The sequence below is a fragment of the Excalfactoria chinensis genome, chromosome 22 (genome assembly GCF_039878825.1).
Source record: "Excalfactoria chinensis isolate bCotChi1 chromosome 22, bCotChi1.hap2, whole genome shotgun sequence".
NCBI lineage: Eukaryota > Metazoa > Chordata > Aves > Galliformes > Phasianidae > Excalfactoria > Excalfactoria chinensis.
The window spans coordinates 911,094-930,048 of NC_092846.1; the positions used below are offsets into that span (position 1 = coordinate 911,094).

Below are 18,955 nucleotides of genomic sequence, written 5' to 3' on the forward strand. Positions count from 1 at the left end.
AGGGCTCAGCTGCTAAGCAAACATCCCTCCTGCCCCTGCATTGTGCTATTGATGCAGCTATTTTTAAGAACACGTTCTTTTCTCTTCCTTTTTCTTTCCCTTTTTATTTTTGATTTTCTTTTTTTTTTCAAAGGAACTTGCCCTTAAAAAAAAACACACACAAAACACAAACCAACCCCCAAAAGCATCTGAGTTTCAGATGTGCTTCAGAGTGATGTCAGTTAAAGATCACATCTTGTGAACTTCCCTTCGCTCTCACCACATCCTGGTGGGGTTTTCTGCGTCCCATCTCGAGTCAAACACTTCTGACAGCAGGTAAATATAGCTGAGCTCCTGCTTGTGATGAAATGCGTGGGCCAAGGCAACCGCCTTCGGGGGCGTAAGCACTTTCTAATTATAGCGGGTCCTGCTTCCTTTTTTCTCCCCTCGCACGTCATTATGCAAAACTCATTCTTTTTGGTTGCCTTTCCTGAAACAGGACCCCAATGTGTGTGTGTGTGTATCAGAGCTGTGGTCTGGCACCATCTCCGTTTTGCCTGGTGGGAACCCTAGGGGCTCCAATGGGATCTCAGCACCAGGCTTTGTTGCTTTGGTCCTGGGCAGCCCCATAGAGGGGAAGGTGAACACTGCAGTGTTTTTCAGCAAAATTTCAAGTTGGCTCTTTTAGAAAGAGGTAGAATAAAGGAAATTTGGTTTCTCTAGGCTAGAATTCAGAGCAGATTAAATAGCCCGTGGGCAAGGTCAGATGGGTAAAGCCAGGCTTGCTTGGGGGCTGAAGAATTCTGATTGCAGAGCGTGGTAAAACAGTTCTAAGGGGGAAAGCTGCTTCTGCCGTCTCTTGCATCGTGTTGATGGAGGCTGACCATGGTCTTCCATCACTCTGAGCAGTGCTGGGGATGGAGGCTGGAGCTCCTTGCCCCCAGCAAGGTGCTGGGAACTCTGCTGGGAGGAGGTGCTGCGGGGCTGCAGGAGGACGAGGGTTGGGGCATTTGCAAGCAAACAAATGTGAAGATTGCCAATAAGCAGGACAGCAAACTGCTCAGATGCCAAGTTACTTGATAACTGCTGTCATAGGGTGTACAAGCTTATATGGTGATATAGTGAGGCACTTGCAAGATAATTCATCCTGTAACATTGCCTTGTAAGCAGAGTGAATGGCTCTGGCTGAGCAAATAAAGAGGGTGCTCCGCAGCCCTGCAGTGTTCTCTGAGATAATATGCCTGGGTGTACAGGTCCATTGATTTATCCCTTTGTTTTTATGGACTAATGTTTGTGGCAGACAGACGCTGACATACTGATATTGCAGATGGGCGGTGATGTATCTCCTGCAGAACCTTTAGCTGCTTTTTTTCCCCTAGTGTTTGAAATGCTTTTTATTGCCGTTCAGCCTTTTATTCTAATTATCTGCCCAGTGTTGTCAGTGGAGAGCAGAGACTGGAGGTTAGAAGTGTCATATACCATGAGGAAGGAAGGGTGACAGCAAGGACAGAGATGTCCTCAGCAGCCAGGGTGGCCACAGGGGGTGAGCCTGAAATGGCAGCAGCCTTTTGGTGACAACTTAATTTTGCTGGCAAAGAAGGGACGGTGATGGAGCACTGTCTAATTTCAGAAGCTTTCTCCTATGGGCCCACCCTGCTCTGAATAGGAGCATTCATTTATCCGTGCTCCCCTCCTGCCCATGGGTGATGTGAAATCGTGATCCCGTGATTCGGTTTTTATGTCACTTTGCCACCATGGGGTGGAGGTGATTCACAGAAGGCATTTCTGGTAGGAAAACACCAAAAATCCAGAGCTGGGAGGTTGCCTGGAGCCTGATCTCTGTAGGACATGCTGCAGGGCATGCATGTGCGAGCAGACCAGCCCCATGCTTTCAGTGCAAGGCAGGGGAGGGTGAGAAAGGCAGGTGGGTGCCTTTCTACCAAGCAGTGCTTGTTTCTGAGTTTCTTTTCCTCGTTACTTTGCCATCAATTGCATATTGTCTGGATTTACAGATCAGTGGAGAGGTTATCACAGAGATGCTGGGTAGCCCACTCCTTCAGGTAGTCATGGGAAAGCCCACATAACCAGGTTGTTCCGCATGGAAGAAGCCAGAACGCACATTCCGTGGTGTCTGTTTCCTTGTAGCATACATAATGGAGCCTTTTTCTATGTCAAGGTGCTTCAGAAAGTGCAGGCAGTTGTTGTAATTCCCACTAAAACCAGTTACTGTGTGTTTTCTGGACCTGCTGGGGAAGGCAAGGAAACAGCTGCGTTCCTTGAAGTGCTTTCGCTTCTTGAAAGAGCATCCTCACCGCAGCAGAACCCCACTTCTCTGCCCGGAAGACACATGTAGGACTTTATCCCACAGCTGATGGATCCTATGTGGACATGTAGGGATGGGGGGGTGGTTATCACCTGTTTTCTCTGACATGGGGTGGCAGGAGAGATGTGAAGATTGCCAACAGGTTGTGTGAATCCAGAGAGGTGCTGTCTGCACTGCAGTTTTGCTTTGTGGACTTGGGAGGCAGGGGAGGGAAGCAGGATCACTCGGTGCTGCGTGCAAGCACGGGGCACTGCTCTGAGGAGCAGATTGTGAAAGATTTCCCTCACCCCCTCCAAATGTGATGTCATGAAGTCAAGAGCTAGAGTGATCTTTTTCTGTCCTTTTCCCCCCCCCCCCTAGCGTAGCATGATATATTTTCTGGGAACGAATGCCTCATGTGCCTCTGTGTGCTGGAAATGACCTCATTTTCAGAAAATGTCTATGGATCGTGTGATTCTGACGCTGCCCAGTGCTACTGCCCTCCTGCAGAGGTGCAAAAACTTCTTGGTTGGGTGTGGGACAGCCCTATGGTGAAGCTACCATTCGCAGTCACCAAACTGATGCCTATCTTGCGAGTGCACGTAGCTGGAAGGCTCAGCACAGCTCAGCACGGGGCGGTGTGCTTTGTGATGTAGTCACCCAGGGCACCCTGTGAGTCAGCTTTGTCCCATCAATTACTTTCAGCTTCCTCCGTGGAGTGCCCAGGGTGTGTGTAAGTGAAAGAGGCAGCGATCTCTCTCTCTCTCCCACATTGCAGTGATCACAGCACTCCGTAAATGAAACAGTTTGTAGCTGGGAACAAAGCGTGCTGCAGTCACACCGGTTATTTTTGGCGATAATGACAGAGGAATGATGCCTTATTATATATCTGGCATTGAGGTGTATCAATAACATCCCTCCTCTGAAGTATTACGAGGGGACCAACTCACCATAAGAGGCTTGATTTGTTTGCTCCTCTGCTTAATGAATCACCTGGATCGGATATCGATGCGAAATGTCACGGGTCGTAATAAATGGATACTGAATGTGGGAAACCCCCTCTGAATTTTAGGTTGTATTCAGCCCTATGGGGGCATGCTTACTCCTCCAGGTTTCTCCTTCTCGATAATAAAGAGGAGGCATTGTTAGTCAGCGAGCCGTGGGGAGAGGAAGTGTTTGAGCAAAATGAGAACTGCAATTGAAATTAGTCAGCGGGACAGATGGGTGCTCATTCAAGACTCCTGAAGATACTCCGAGTGGGTGCTTGGCTGCTAGCAAAATGTACAAATGCATTGAAAGAGAAGTTCAGTTATGGGCAGAGGTGTTTTCTGAAGGGAATTTAAAGGAAATTCTCTGCTTGTGTGCAGGAGTGCAGGCTGTGCTGGTGCTGTAGCTCAGAGCTTTGCAGAGGAGACCTGAGCGCTGCTTGGACAGCTCTGCTTGTTGCTGAGGAAAGCAAAGAAAGTACTTGGTGCACAAAATGCAGGCTAGACAATAACAATCAGTCTTATTGGAGGGTTTGAGATGTAAGTCTGTGCTCTCTTGGCTTGCTGTCATTTATGCTGTCATGAAGTGTCACTGACAGTGGCAGACAGGAGAGCTAAGATGCTAAAAAAAAAAGGCTGGTTTACCTCGGAAGAAAGATGAAAAGTGTTGTAACCAAAGGGGAAAGAGGAAAGGTGATTTGGTTGGATATATTAAGCAACAAGTAGTAAAGAGGAGACCAACTCAAGTTTCCCATTGAGGTTTCTCTGCGGTGCAGGAACTGAGACAAAGCCTTTGAGTCTGAAAAAGCAATTTAAAGACCCATGAGCAGCACAGCACTGCTGACTGAACGTCTGCTCAGCTACTTGGGCCTGAGACTTGAGTGGACTGTGTTCCTCATATGTGAGCTAAGATTGTGAGCTAACATGGAAGTGCTGTAGGAGTGTTGATGTCTGTGTGTGTGATCAACAACCTGAGCACCAAACGCTCAGCATAATGTTGGAAAATGGATCGCTGCATCTTCTGAAGGAACCTCTTTGCTATCAGGCAGGAACTTGTACACCCTTCTCCAAGTGTTTATGTACTATTTACGCTATTGTGAACCGTTCAGGTTAGCATCTGTCTCCCTCTAGTAACTTCTCTCGCTCCATGAGCGTCAGATCAAATTTGTTTCTCAGAAATCTTAGGCAGAAGCATTGAGCTGCTAAGCAGGAGAATGAGAACGATTCCGGGTTTGTTGGTTCCTCAAACAAAAGAAAATCTTCCTTTCATTAGGAAATGATATTTTTACAAAATAGAAATGTAATGTTTGTTTATAAAGCGAGTCTGCAGATGGTGTTTATGAACAATATCAAAACTGTGGTTTGAGACAGGCTAGATTTCATAAAATCACTGATTGTATTTCTTTCTCGCATTGCAATTACCTAATCTCTTTTCTTCTTGTGGCTCTTGGAGAGAAACAAATGAACAGTGTCTAGCAATGCTTGCACTGAGACAGTACTTTTAAATAATAATCTAAGTGGAATATGAATTAATAATACTCCTAATCCCCGCTGTAGTTCCATTTATGTGTTTGCACCTTGGCAGTAGATTTCACCACGCAAACTGAGCGTCCCAGTCTGAAATTTCCCTTTTCTTCATGTTCTTTACCTCCCTCTTCTCCACCCTCTGCTCCCTTGGGTGCCTGTGCTCAGTGCTGAGGAAGTTGTTGGGTGCACCTCAAGAAATGGGGCATTGGCATCGCTTCTGTCTCTGCCATCACTGTTGCAGACCGTGGGATGAACCCCCAAGGAGAATTTACATCTTCAGTTGGCCTCGGAGGATGAGTTGGAAGGGAAGATGGGTGCAAAACTGAGCCCTGCCTATGAGTACTGGTAGAGCTTTATGGAAGTAATTTGAATAAAAGATTGGAGAAAAAAATGGGTGCTAAAAGTGCAGCCTCGCCAATGAACTGACTACAGCTTTTTCTAGCTTATGCAACAAACCTGTTTCTTGTGCCTACCCCAAATCTCACACATCCACCTAAGCACCAGTGAGACATTTTAACACGTTTTAGCTTGGTTTCTTACGGAGGCTTTGGCAGTCATGCTGTCTATCAGTCTCTTCCTCATGCCTTTGGCACCTGTTGGCCAATTTCAACTGCATTTGGCAGAGCGAGAATCTCAAAGAGAATCAGTTCTTGCAAGTCCTCATCACGCTGTCCTTCTATTCATACACACAGTTGGCATCCCCTAGAATCATAGAATTGTTAAGGTTGAAGAAAACCATGAAGATCATCTAGTCAAACAGTCAAAGTCTGAGTCCAACCCTTAAAGACAAGCCCTTAGTTCTAGGGCCATCTTAAAGGGTCTGTTGAGTTATTTTGTTTGAGGGACATGGGTTAGTTGGCATGGTGATGATGGCTTGATGGTTGGACTAGGTGATCTGAGTGGTCTTTTCCAACCTTAATCATTGTATGATTCTCTGATTTTTTTAGTCTATGGCTTTGGGTTCCATCTATCGTAGTGTTCCTCTGGGATAGATACAGTGTGGTGTTGGATTGTTGTATGCTAAAGCCAGCTCTGGTTCCATCACCTCTGAAACCAACATTGACAGAGAATGAAAAGGATTTTGAAGGAGGGAGGGATATAAAACTTTCTGACATAAGCTTTCATATATACTTCTGCAAATGGAATAGGTGCTTTGGTGTTTGACCTTAGGCTCTGAATCATCTAGGGAAGGCTGAATGGTGGTTCTCTCTCAGATCCTTCACCCAACTAGGTGATGGGTGTGGGATGCGTGGAGGCATGCATGCAAATGTTAAAGAAAGTAGATCTGATCAGGGGATGCTGGGTGCTCTCACTGTGGTGAGAGAGGGCTACAAAGAGCCACATGTGACTTTCGGGTCCCTGATTGTTTTGCAGTTTTGGCTGGTTGGTTTTGAAGTCTTATTTTGGGAGAAGCAATTGCCTTCTGCCTCCCATCAGTGTGTGGGCAAGCTGTGTGAGTTTTCCCATCTTTCCCTTGCTGTTAGGCTGTGATTTTCTCAATCAGTGAATGCAATGTGGTTATATACAGACATAGACTTACAGGATCCAAGCAGGATCCTTTAACTTTAGCAGAACATGGGAGTTGTGGAACAGAAAGTGGCCTGGTGTGGACCTCTGGCTTTGACTGGTCCGTCCTCATTGAATGCAATGGAGAGGGAGCCTGTGTCATCCCACCAGGCTGGTATGTATCTGTACTGCTTGGGGGCTGGTTGCAACCACCCTGCAGAGATTTTCATCTCCTAAGGGTACTTACAGCACTTTCTAGCCCTCAGATGTCACTGTGTATGTGTAGGTTTCTTAGGCTCAAATGAGAGGAGTGTTGCATTGCCTGTGCATTGCTTCTTAGCTGTGCCTGCTGCAGGGATCAGGAAACTGAAAGGCTTTGCATACCTTGTCCGTGCCCCAAAGTGAGTTCTAAAGAGTTCTTTGTCCCTGTGGTTTGCTGGAGGGACTGACCAACCTGCAGGGTAGAACGCTCCCTGCAGCTGGCTGTGTGCAGGTCTGATTCCTGCCCTCCTGGCTGACGACTTGCTCTCCACCTTTTGCTCTTTGTCTCTAACCCTCTCCACCCCCGCTTGCAGTCAGGGTTTGGCAGCAGCTCTGCATCCCGAGGGTGCTCCTGGTTCACCCGCGTGCAGTACGCTCTGTGCATAGGAGCTCCCACCAGCTGCAAAAGCCAGGAGCTATTTCCTTTCCACTCCCACTGGAATTAATACACAGTCAGTCTTGTCCTGGCTTTGACAACTCTCCTTTTTCATAGCCCGGTGGTTCCTCTCCTCCCCTCCCATCATCCTCCCATAGCAGCGGGGTTACAGAGGCTCTCCTCTTCACAGCAGTAAGATTTTTTCCTAGTGATTTTCAGGCTGATCTGTCTGATTTCTTCTTTTTTTCTTTTAATCCCCCAAAAACCAGAGGTGCAGTTATTCCATTATTCCATGCTGGTGATGAGTCTTAACTTCTTGAGAAAAACATTGACCCAACAATTCTCATCTCTTTAAGTGTTCTGCAGAATTGAGGCTCTTTTGATACCATCCAAGCTAGTGTTTGTTTGCCTTTTGAAGGAGTTGCTCATGAGAAGGCACTGAATAATTGTTTAATGGTAATGAAGCCAAGATTTGCTGGGGTTTGCTTATAGCCAACTGTACATGACTTGACTCCTCTCAACTCATTCATCTGCTTTGTGCTTCCCTTTCCCTGCCTGCAGAATGGGTGCAGAGACATTGCCCCTGTTAGGAACTGATGAGAAATACCAGGTTCATGTTAGAGCCCATAGGGAGAATGGATGGCACACACACACGTTTAGATGCTGCTAGCATGGGCCGGGCTCATCCAGCTGCGTGGATCCCAACAGCTGCTCTTAGCAGAGAGAGTTCTGCCATTTGCTTATTCTCTGAGACAAACATATGTAAGTGTATTCAAGCTTGTAATCTTTTTATTACTGAAGTGGCTCAGGGCCTTTCTACTGTTGCTGAGCTCAGATGTCCTTTTGGGAAGAGAATGTCAGGGTACCACTGAGTGGCAAAGGAGTGAATGACTCAGTTACATCCCACCACCTCTGTTTTATTGATGCAAAGAGCAGAGCATTGGGATGGTGTTAATTATAGATACAGGATATAGCAAATAAGAGCAGCTGTATGACAGAAGGAAATATGCCGGCATTACTTAGCACTGGTATGCTTTAATTAATAATTAGCCTTTCTGCCTGTAGATGAGAATGCCTCAAAAGTGCCAGCAGAGAGTTTCAGCCCTTGGTGAAGCACGAACACAAAGCAAGGCTTGAGGAACTAATTAAGGGCATTCTTTATCAGCCCTAAGCTCATCTGCTTATTCCTCTGGCTTGAAACCTGTGCAAGCGATCTGTCCCTAAAGTCCCAGGTTGAGTTTTCATCTTGAAATGAGGAACATGGTTCCATGGGGAATTATCCAAGGGGCTGGGACTTGCAGAAGAGCCCTTGGCTAAGAAGAAGGGATAGAGCAAACAGCCCAGGCTGCAGTCAGCTGAGGCCAAAGCTGTGACTGAGGTTATGCAAAGAGCTAGTGGGAGTTTTTGCTCATAATCAAACCCGTGGGTCATCAAAAGACCACTGCTGCTCAGGTGTCCTCTCGTATGGTCTTGACTTGCTGGGTCCATGGTAGGAAGGCTAGAGAAAGGGGAACCAAAGGGACTTTCTCAGAAGTTGTTTCAGAAGTTCTGGTTTTTCCCAGGGCAGCAAAATTTCTCTCTTAAAATTCAGACCTTCTCAACCTCAGCTCCAGACTGCGTGTCAGTGATACCAGCTTTGTAAAGATGTCTTAAAACATTCCTCCTTTCCCAGTATTGCATGCAGGGCAGCCATGTGCGTAGTGCCAGAAATTGCCCATGTGTGTGTGTGTACCATTTTAAAAACAAAAACATATATGTCATGTTTAGGATCTGATTGCTCACATCGGTGAACCCTTGCTTGTGTAATGAGACACACAAACGAACACACGTAGCACAGGATAAAAAACAAGATGTTCTATTCATGTATGCATTCGTGTGTGCGTATTCCTAGCCCACTTTACAGAGATTATAATGGGAAGACCATTATGCCAGCCATCATTCAGAATACAGTGACGTCTGTACAGCAAGTGTTTAAAAAGAAAACAGCCCTGCAAAAATCTGTCTCAAAGGCATTTTCACTGCTGATGCACTCCCTCTCCTGACGCCTATGGGCTCAACGTAAGGTCACCAGACTCCATCCAGAAGAATGGCTTTTGCTGAGCAAATGTGCAGCACGTGAGCTGCCTGTGAAGCACAGCACGTGTTGAGCCATACGGAGGCACTGGGTGAGTTGCACAAGTGTGCGGTGCTGGGGCGATGCCTGCAGGCATATGAGAACTTGATTTCCTCGAGATGAAGGAGTGACACTTCTGTTACAGTTAAAAGTTACACAAGATATTCTGTTCTGATAGGATTTATTTATTTTTTTTTTAAATTTTCTTTTGCTTTTTCTTTATTTTTTATTTTTTTTTGTGTCATTTAGTAAGTTCCAGCAAAAAGCAGCACATGGGAATTTAGGGTGTTTTTCTTACCAGGTTTGGGCTGAGGCACATGGAGCAATGTGAAATCTAAGGGCTACTTTAGAGGTGTCACAGTGCTCAGCCACATTTAACCCCTCTCACTAAGAAAATACCTTAAGCATTGGATCTTCATACTGCCTGTGCTTGCACCTCTGTTAAGCGTTATGGCACAACTAGAATTTAGCGATTGCTTTTGCATATTCCCGTTTTCTCCATTGGTTCAAGATTCCCTTTTTTAAGTAAGTTTTTCCACTAGCTGCTCGTTCCCAAGCTGTTGCAGCCTTGGAAGTGTGACCGCATGCAGTTCTAGCTGTCATGGCTCTGGCTGTTGATGATAATAATTGCAATATTTGATCCTTGTGAAACTTGGGTCGTTATCTATTCCCATAGTGTTTCCTCTGGCACGTACTCTCAGGAAAATACTTTCTGGCACTGATTTCTATTAGATCGTGGAATAATTTTCCAAAGGAAGTGGCGAAAGGCCAATTGTTGATCCAATTAAAACAATGGTTAGAGATTAACCCCTTAGCAGTTGCAAACCACATATGTAGCTCATTAAGAACAAAGTATTGGAAGATGCAAAGGTTAAAGCAACCTTGAGCTATGGGAATCCTTTCTTTAGTAGTTTTGGGGGAATTATGGTTGTTTTCCTGACACTCATCTGTTTCGTTATGAGTGGCAAAGCATCTTGTATGTGCAGAAATGTTCGTGCTGCCCGCATGTTATATAAGGAACTGTCTAACTTTGCATGCAAAGGGTGCTTAATAGAGATCTATTGCTATATATACATTGTTTTTAAAAAAGGAGCTGTCTTCGTGACAATGGGGCTAAGTCTAAGGCCTGATTAGATGGTTTTTGTCTCTTTCCCCCCCACTCTCCCCCCCCCCCCCCTTTAGTATAGGCAGGCTCTGATTACTGGGAGCGATATCTCACCGTGAATGAATGGCATAGAAGGAGCTGCAAAGACAAAGAGCTGGCTTTGTCTGCTGATGAATTAAGATAGCATGTGGGTGGCTGGGTGGCTGGTGAATAGCACAGACTTCCTTCATCCTCCTGTCACTGAGCTTTTCTTGTGTTTTCATTAAAAAAAAAAAAAAAAAAAAAGGGCTTAATCCCATGAACAATGAATTGAGAGCAAATTAGGGGGCTTAGGGAGAAAATAATGCCACATCAGTATCTTAATGGTGACTAAGGCACTGTCAAAACTCTTGAAGGAGGCGAGATCTTGGCCTTATGTTACTTTAATACATGCAGAGAGAAAGATGCTGCTGTTATGATCATCATATATTTTGCTCTAGCTTCTCTCTGTCATTCCTACAAACACACAAACATGCAGACTTGTGGGTTTCCTCCAGGAAATGATAAAATTTGTGTTGGATTAGTGCTTTGCACCAGTCCTCCAATGGCTCGCTGTGTCTGAGATTCCTCCCTGTCTGTTTCCAGGTGGTCCCTGTCCAGTGCCAAGTTTTTGCCACATCCCAGTGGCATTTCTGCACCTCTCTGCTCTCTCACTGCTAATGGGGTGGCAGCATCCTGGGGCAGCTGGGGACAGTCCCAGCACTTACAGGATGGGCTGGGGAGCAGGGACAGTTTTGGGGGCAAAAGGTGCCCAAACCAAAGTAGATCAGATCATTCCTTGAAGGTACAAAACATTAATAACACAATGAAAGCAGTTATAGCCTGTCTGTACCCCTTGCTTGGCTTGCAAACATCCTACCTCCACCCCATCTTCTTGCTCTTATCGTCTACTGGGCTGAGTTGTCACCATCCTTCTTCTAGGGTGAGCAACCTTTCTCCATCAACTTTGCTTCCACATTTTGAGAAGAGCTGCCCGTTGTCATCCTTACTTGCTTGAGGCCAAATACTGTCCCTGTTCTCTGTTATTTTTTAGTCTCCTCTGTTTGGTGCTCTAACAACCCCGTCATTGTGTCACTCAACATGTGGGGATGCATTCAGGTGGGCACAGAGCCCATGCAAAGGAGATGGTCTGGGCATGCCATGTGTAATCTTCATAAAGAGGCATTACAAGTGTTTTCCCATATTATTTCTTCTCTATTCAGGGCTAAAATTCTTTATTAGGAGTCCAGAAAAAGAACATCTTATTCCGTGAGGAGACCTGTGAGACGTGATGTCACAATTTGGCCTGAAACTGAGCTAACCAGACTCAGATTTTCTGTTTTTCTCAAGATTTCCCAACAGCTGCTTTTGTTTGGCCTTAGGTTCTGCACAACAAATCCCAAATCTGGATTTTAAGCCCGTTGGTCTCTTGGTTACTTCAAGAGTTGAGGGCTTGGCTGCTGATGTGAAGCTTCATACGCTGATGCTCATCTGCACTTGTGCTGACACAGACTGAAAACTGCTCAAGTGCAAAGTAGAGATGTGACATTAAGAGACATGGATAGTGGACATGGTGAGGGTGGGTTGGGCTGGATGATAGTTGTGACCTTTTCCAGAATTAATCATACTACCATAGAATCACCAAGGTTGGAAAAGACCTCAGCAATGTGGTCTACCCTGAGCCTTCTCTTCTCCAGATGGACCCGTCCCATTCCCTCAGCCACTCCTCATAGCACTGTGCTCCAGACCCCTCACAGCTCTATTCCCTTATATCAGAATGATTCATAATAATCCATAATGATTCTATGACTCTATGAAACAGTCCAAGGTGGATCCCTCCTACTCTCAGTATACAAACCATAGCTACTGTAACCTGAGGGTGCTCTTTCCACAGACACAGGCAAGACAGAGGTGAACAGTCTGGTGCCTAATTGTAGTATCCCAAAGTCTAATTGCTGTGTCCCAAAGCAGATACCATTGCAAAGCCAGCAGAGCCCATCAGGTGTGACACTCGTGTTGGAAGCGATGCTTGAGTTTTTGAGGAGGAGAACACAGAATAAGTTAAATGTGACTTGTAGCCCAACAAAACCTGGTATTTTGTCTGTGTCTTGTTTGGGTCTTTTTAGCTGAAGCTTGCAACCTGGGCTTCATAGAAGTGCCCTGAACCCCACCTCCCATGGCTGCACATGGCTTTGCTCTGGTCCTTCCAGGCATCAGCTCCTGAAGTTTCTTCTATCGGTGCCATTTTCTATTGAATAAAAAGCAGTACTGCATGGCATTTACCTTCTTCCTTGCCATGGAAATAGCTTTTGGCCTTGTTGCTGTAGAACAAGGGAGGATCAGAAGAGAGAGAAGAGAAAAGGAAAATGCTTTGCTCCACTGGGATGTCAGCTTCTGACCTGGTCTTTGCTCTAAAACAAATGCAGGGAATTTAGCCAAAAATAACAAGCTTGAAAGTGAGAAACCAACCTGTATGCTTATTTTAAGCTTCCTCTTTGGATCATGTGCTTTGTAGCAATATAACTAATGGCTAATGCTTATCTGAATCTCTCTGTGGGGTCTGTTTTTAGCATACCTTAACCAAGTGGACTCAAAAAAACCCCAAACTCAAAAAGCATTACTGTGAATATGGTTTGCCCAGTCAGAGTGCACTGAGTAATACGACGTAGTAGATGGCTGTTATCTCAGATATAATCTGGCATAGAAGATAATGTGTTCAGAAAAACATTGGTGGGGGCTCAGGAGCGTTATGTACAATAAGAGAAATGTATTAGCCTGAAATTAAATCTACCAATTTCTTAGATCTACACCAAAATCTGGGGTCCCCAGGACACCCCTCAATACCACTCAAGCAGCTTTCTGTCCTGTGCAGTGTGATGAGGCCTTCCAAGAAACTCTCACATTCCTTGGGCTCTCTTTTCCCTGTGCCCATTCAATACAACAGTCATAGCCAAGGCATGGCAATGACCTTCCCATGCCTAGAGCTGGAAGGAAGGGGTTGAAATCAGGAATAGGAGTTTGGGCCATAGCCATGGCCATGTCTGAAACATCAGTTATTTGACCCGTGCTGGATGTGGACCTGGACTGAAAATACTCAGTTCATCTCCAGCAAAAGCAGCTTCTGATGTTTTGTTAGTCTTGGTATTTATAAAGCGAAGTGGAAGTCAAGAAAGCAACATTTTTTTCACAACTCTTTCTGTTCTTTCTTAACCAAACCCGATTTTCGTTTTATTTTGGGTTGTGCTCTCAGTTGAAAATCAGTTTTCTCCTCTGGCCCAGCTGAGACCACTAAATGAAAGATTTAGAAATGGTCTCTAATACAAAATTTATTAGGATGAAAGAAGGAAAAAACTCCAGCTTAATTTTCATATCTCAGGAGGAATTTGCAGTTAGAGCAGGAGCATCTTATATTTTTTCTTCCTTGCAAACATTGCAAATTTGCTCCGCATCCATCAGCAAAGGGATTTGATTCCCATATCGCAGAGCTCTCATTGCTTGAGCTGTGGCAAGATGCATCTCTTGTGCCTCCTTATTTCCACCACCCTGTAGGAAGCCACGATGTCCTCCTTCCCCCTGCAGAACCGCGTCCCAAAGCACGCTGGCACCAAGCTGTGTGTGGGTATTTTGAAGGCAGGGTGGGAATGAGAAGCATTTTGTGGAGTTGCACTCAGTTAATGCAGCCGTGAAGCTCAGGGCTTGCTGCCAAGGAATTTTGGGGTAGTTTGAATTGATTCCCACTGTGCCACAGAGAATGCTTGCCCTTGCTGACGAAGCTCAATTCTTGGCTGCAGCAAACCTCTGCAAATGAGTAAGGCAGGGTGAGCTGCAGCTGCTTTCATGTGCTTCCAGGTGTAGCAGCTCTGTGAGCAGGGTGGGTTTGCTGGTGGTTTGGGCTTCCTCATCTGGTAAAGCTGTGTCCTGTTTCTATCTGGGATGAAATGGAGTTTGAGCCTTGCAAGTGCAAGGAAAAACATTTGTGGGGGCAGTGAGCATGAATCCTCCAGCGTGCTGCTCCTGCATGATGAAAGGAACATCAGGCGACGAGCGAGCACATGGGAGCTGGTGCGCTGTTGGCTAGACAACTGGTGCTGATTCATTAGACTCTAATTACAAGTTATTTTTACCCACCCTCCCATCTCTACAAAGGGCTGCTTGCTTGGAAGGCAGCGCTGAAACTCTTCCTTTATCCCGTCTTTGGGAACAGTCAGGTGGAAGCTTGCCTGTTCACTCTGTGTTGAGCTTTTAGAAGGAACACAAGCCTGCTTTGCAGGTGGCAGGGGAGCACTGTGGTCTTGGGTGGTTTTTGCTCTGGAGTGCTTCCAAGGGAATGCAATGTCCCTTCAGACTGCTGGGCATTATCAGTGCAAACTCTAGGTTGCACCCAGGATCTCAGCTTTTGGCTTTTCCTTTCAATCCTCTTCATGTGATACCCGCACTGATAAAGGAAGTGATTTATGAGCTGCCTCTCCTTCCCTTTTACGTTATGATCCGTGTCGTGCAGCAGGTATAATTAAAAGGGGGTTGGTGCCCAGGGTGACACATTGCTGTCCTGTTTATAGCAGAGGCGCTGCGATCAAGCAGAAGCATTTAAATCCCTCATTAGTGCCCCTACTCTCAAAGGCCAGGCTGCTTTCTGAAGGCTGTTATATTTTCCTCTGTGGCACAGTTTAATACTCTTTCACTAACTACTGTCTCTAGTGATAAATTGGGCTTGTAAAGAAACCTGGCATACTTGGATAAAGCCTTGTGTCTGAGAATGGAGCAGTGTCTTTGTAACCCTGAGATGTCCACTATAGCTGGAAATGGCCTGTACTCCTTCCTTTCCTTGGGGAGCTTCCTTTCCTTGGGGCAGCTTGTACTTTTACAGCTGATGTGCCCAAAGGCACAGCAACGCATCAATGTGAGGAGCTCATCTATAGGTGAACAAGTTTTGGTAAGGGTTCAGTCTGAACACTGAATTTCCAGACATTATGTGTTATGTTAGCTTGTTCTTACCCTCCGGTGGGAAGGGTCTGAGGACTATGGATCTAAGCATCCTACAGTCATGGGATATCCCAAGTTGGAAAGGAATCACAATGGTCATCGAGCCCAACTCCTGAGTAGTGTTGGTGCCAAGATGCTGATTTATCATTGAACCCCATCTAGAATGGAATTTCCCCATTTTTTAACGATTCTCTTTCTAAGAGAATGGAATGGAAGTGATGAAAAGTACATGGAAGGGCTCAGAGTGTAGGGCGGAGTGGAGAGCACAGCAAGCACTGAGAGTATGCTTGGAGTTAATGTGAAATTGAGAACAAACCCTCCTAACCCCATTAAGTGGTTCTGCAGAGAAAGCACGGTGCAGGCTTTTTATTACCTTCTGGAAGAGCACAGCCAGAAATTTGGCAAGATGCACCAGAAAATCACCGGGTAAATGCAAACTGCAGGTACTGTGTTCAAAGCCCTCAGATCTCCATTTCTCCCAGGCTTCAGGAAAGGTCTTTAAGTACATTAGTTAAAAACAACAACAAACAAAAACAAAACAGAATCACGGATGATTCTGTTCTGTGCACAAGTCAATGGGGCTCCTTAGTGTGGCTTCTCCAAGCTTGTGGTGCAGGGAGCATTTTCTGCTCTTGTGATGCAGTCTATAAGTTTTGGTGTGCTGAAGGTTACAAAGGAGAAGGAGACCAAGAGCCCTCTCCTGGCACACACCGAAAGGACAGCTGGCAAACCACAGGCTGATGGCCTCAGAGTGCAGGTGATGCTGGAGTTGGACTGAACATCATTTAGCATTTTCCCATGGTCTCAGGATGTCTTGTATGCTGTCATTGCATGGGGACAGGTTCAGGGCTATGCAGGTGAATGCTGGCAGTGCTTCTCAGAGTGCATTTCACAGAGCTCAGCAATGTTTCAGGGCTCCTACTGGGATCCTGCATCTTCTATGGCAACACTCTGTATGCTGAGTGCTTTTCAAGATGTGCATGTGTCTCTCTTGCTTTGGAAACTCCCAGTATCTGTGGGCTTGTCCCGGGTATTCTGCATGGCTGTGGTGATCTGACCCATCCATTTGAGCTGGAGAATGTTCCTAATCTGACCAGTATGTGCAGTCACATGTGCTACAAACACTATCTGAAGTTGAGATCATCGCGTGACTGCTGTAACTCATGTTTGCCTAGGTTTGGGTATCCCCTATAGATCCAATTCACCCGCTCTATCTATAAACCCTGTGTTTAGGTGTGACCCATGGAATATGAGCTCTGCTCTTCCTCACAGCCTGTGTTATAACTCGCTGAGAAAGCAAACCAGCGTGAAGGTGTTCCCAAACAAAATCTTCCCATTTAGAAAACAACCCAAGGGCTTTTGCTTGCTTGGTGCTGGGAAAGCCATCAGCTGTGCTGAAGGTCCAATCCCTCCCCACCCTGCACTGAGGGGAGGCTGGAAGGAAGGAGAAAGCTTGTGTTGTCTGCACAGAGCTGTGGCCTCGGCTGCTTTCCAGAGGGGAAAACCTGAGCCCTGTGTGTCCCTTGCTTACATCCCCAGCCCTGTGGGTGCAGGTGCCAGCTGCCTCCCTCCTCCCTCCCCATCATTACAGCAGTCTGCAAGCACAGAGGTCCTGGAAAATGTGAGATAGTGGGAAGGAAAACGAATGTGTTGTCAAAATAAATAAACAAACAAGGAGGGATGCTGTCCTGATGGCTGGGATGGGGCCAGAGCCGCCCTAGCAAGGACTGCAGCCACATAGTTTGGGGCTGATGTGCTGCATGGGCAATGGGTTCCTGCTGGCACACACAGTGTGCGCTGTGAGCGTTGGGTTACATTTGCCATCCAGTTTTGGGGAAGGCCATACGCATTACAGACGTCTGCGTTACATTATTATCCCTCCAGATCCTATAGGCATTCTTCAGTACTCCTTTGGGGCATCATCTGTGCTGCTAGTTCCCATAACAACTTGTGAATTCATCATTCCAAAGAGGAGGGGGAGAAAAAAAAAAGGAAAATCAGCCCAAATTCTCTTGTCTTTTGTCAGCTACTGAAGCATTCAGATCCCTGGCAGCCTGCCGCTCCTTTTCTCCTCCTCTTTTCCTTGTTTTTCATGAAAAGAAATCCACGCATACACTTAAAGGGTCATTGGGATTATTTATAAAGTAAAAAAGTGTCTTACCTATGCTGCATTATAGATGCTGGGCCTTGGTAAACATTTAAAGTTGAAACAGCAGTAGATTAAAAGATTTTTATGTATCAGGTGCTGGTTTAGCTGATGTATGAGTCTCTTTAGCATCCCTCTGACAGGTCTATTTAGAGCTTCCTTTGCGTCTGGCCTTCCTCAGGCAATGACACTCATTACTCTCTGCTTGTCAGTCACAAGGAGTTATAATGGAGCTTAAATGGGTCTCCTGACACGGTGCCCTTGTAAAGGAGTGATAAATGCCAGTACTCCTACCTGACAGTGCACAGGAGGGGTGGGCAGTGGGGACCCCCCAGGTCCTGCATGGAGCAGAGGGATTTCCCCAGAGCTAAGGGTCATAGGAAGGAATGCTTAGGAATTCATAGGAAGGAAGGCTTCTGAGACAACTTGATCCAGTGGAAAATGTCCCTACCCACGACAGAGGGTTTGAACAGGATTATCTTTGTGGTTCCTTGCATCTCAAACCATTGTGCCATCCTACGTGGAAAGACTGAACACAAGGAGAATCGCCATCATGATGAACTGCTGTTGTGATCAACAGCTGTTGTCATCTCCTATAGTTGTTTGCCCTCTTAGAGTTTTCTTTGCCCAGGTATTTATTGGGCTGTGGTGTCAGGACCCAGATCAGTGCTGAATTTAAGCTTCCCCAGGTCTGCCTGTGCCACCTTCCATAGGTGAAGGCTGGGTACCCAATTTGCCTAGGTTTCCTGGGGCCCAGTAGTCAAAGAATAGGGTTTCCAGAGCTCTGTTCCTCCAACTGCTTTAGTTTTGTGTTCAGGCATTCAAGGAGAAAACTGGAGTAAATGCAGTAGATGGGCCTTGCAGGTGGGTATCTGTACCACTTGTATCACAAGGCAAAGCATGCTAATACCTGAAGTTCCTTTTTGCTGAGGGTTTCCTTCCATGATATGGAGCTGCTTCCTGAATTCCCATGTCCCATCTGGGTCACCGCATCCCTGGGCTCAGCTCTCAGTCCCTCTCCCCTTTAGGATAGTCCTATCTGATTGTACCCTACTTGATGCTACTTTTCCCCTTGTTTCAAGAAATAATGCGTGAAAATACAGTGCAAACCGCCACAAGTGTACACATGCAGATGCTTAGTAACATCAGGCGTGACTTTGAGTCTATAGATAGACAAATTCTGCAAGTGTTGACACCCAAGTAACAGGACTTATGTCATATACTTAGTCACATCTAGGATCTGCGCTTGCACAACCAGCCTGCTGCTAAATATGGAGGTTACAGACAACATCTGAGCTCTGGGCAGTTGATGGCTTTGCTGAATTAGTGCCCGTGCTGGATTTTCATAGGATCATTGAGATTGGAAAAGACCTCTAAGATCACCAAACCCAACTCCAACCCATCACCTCCATACCCACATCCCCCAATGGAACACCTCCAGGGATGGTGACTCCTGGGCAATCTCTGCCAACGCATCACTACTCTTTTGGAGAAGAAATTGTTCCCTAATAAGGCTATAAATTTTAATGCAGTGGTCAGCGTGTGTAACTGAAGAGTTAAAAAACCTACTGGGAAAGGAGTTAAAAACCCACTGGGAAAAAGCATGTAAGCTCCCAGCTGTCGGTCATTAGTGCTTCTCTCCCCTGAGCAGGC

At 46.0% G+C, this 18,955-nt stretch overlaps 1 protein-coding gene across 10 annotated transcripts in view; it reads left to right on the plus strand.

The window, feature by feature from the left end:
* The window catches only part of HIVEP3 (HIVEP zinc finger 3), a 207,924-nt gene that overhangs the window by 70,166 nt on the left and 118,803 nt on the right, over window positions 1-18,955 (plus strand). The window lies entirely within an intron of this gene.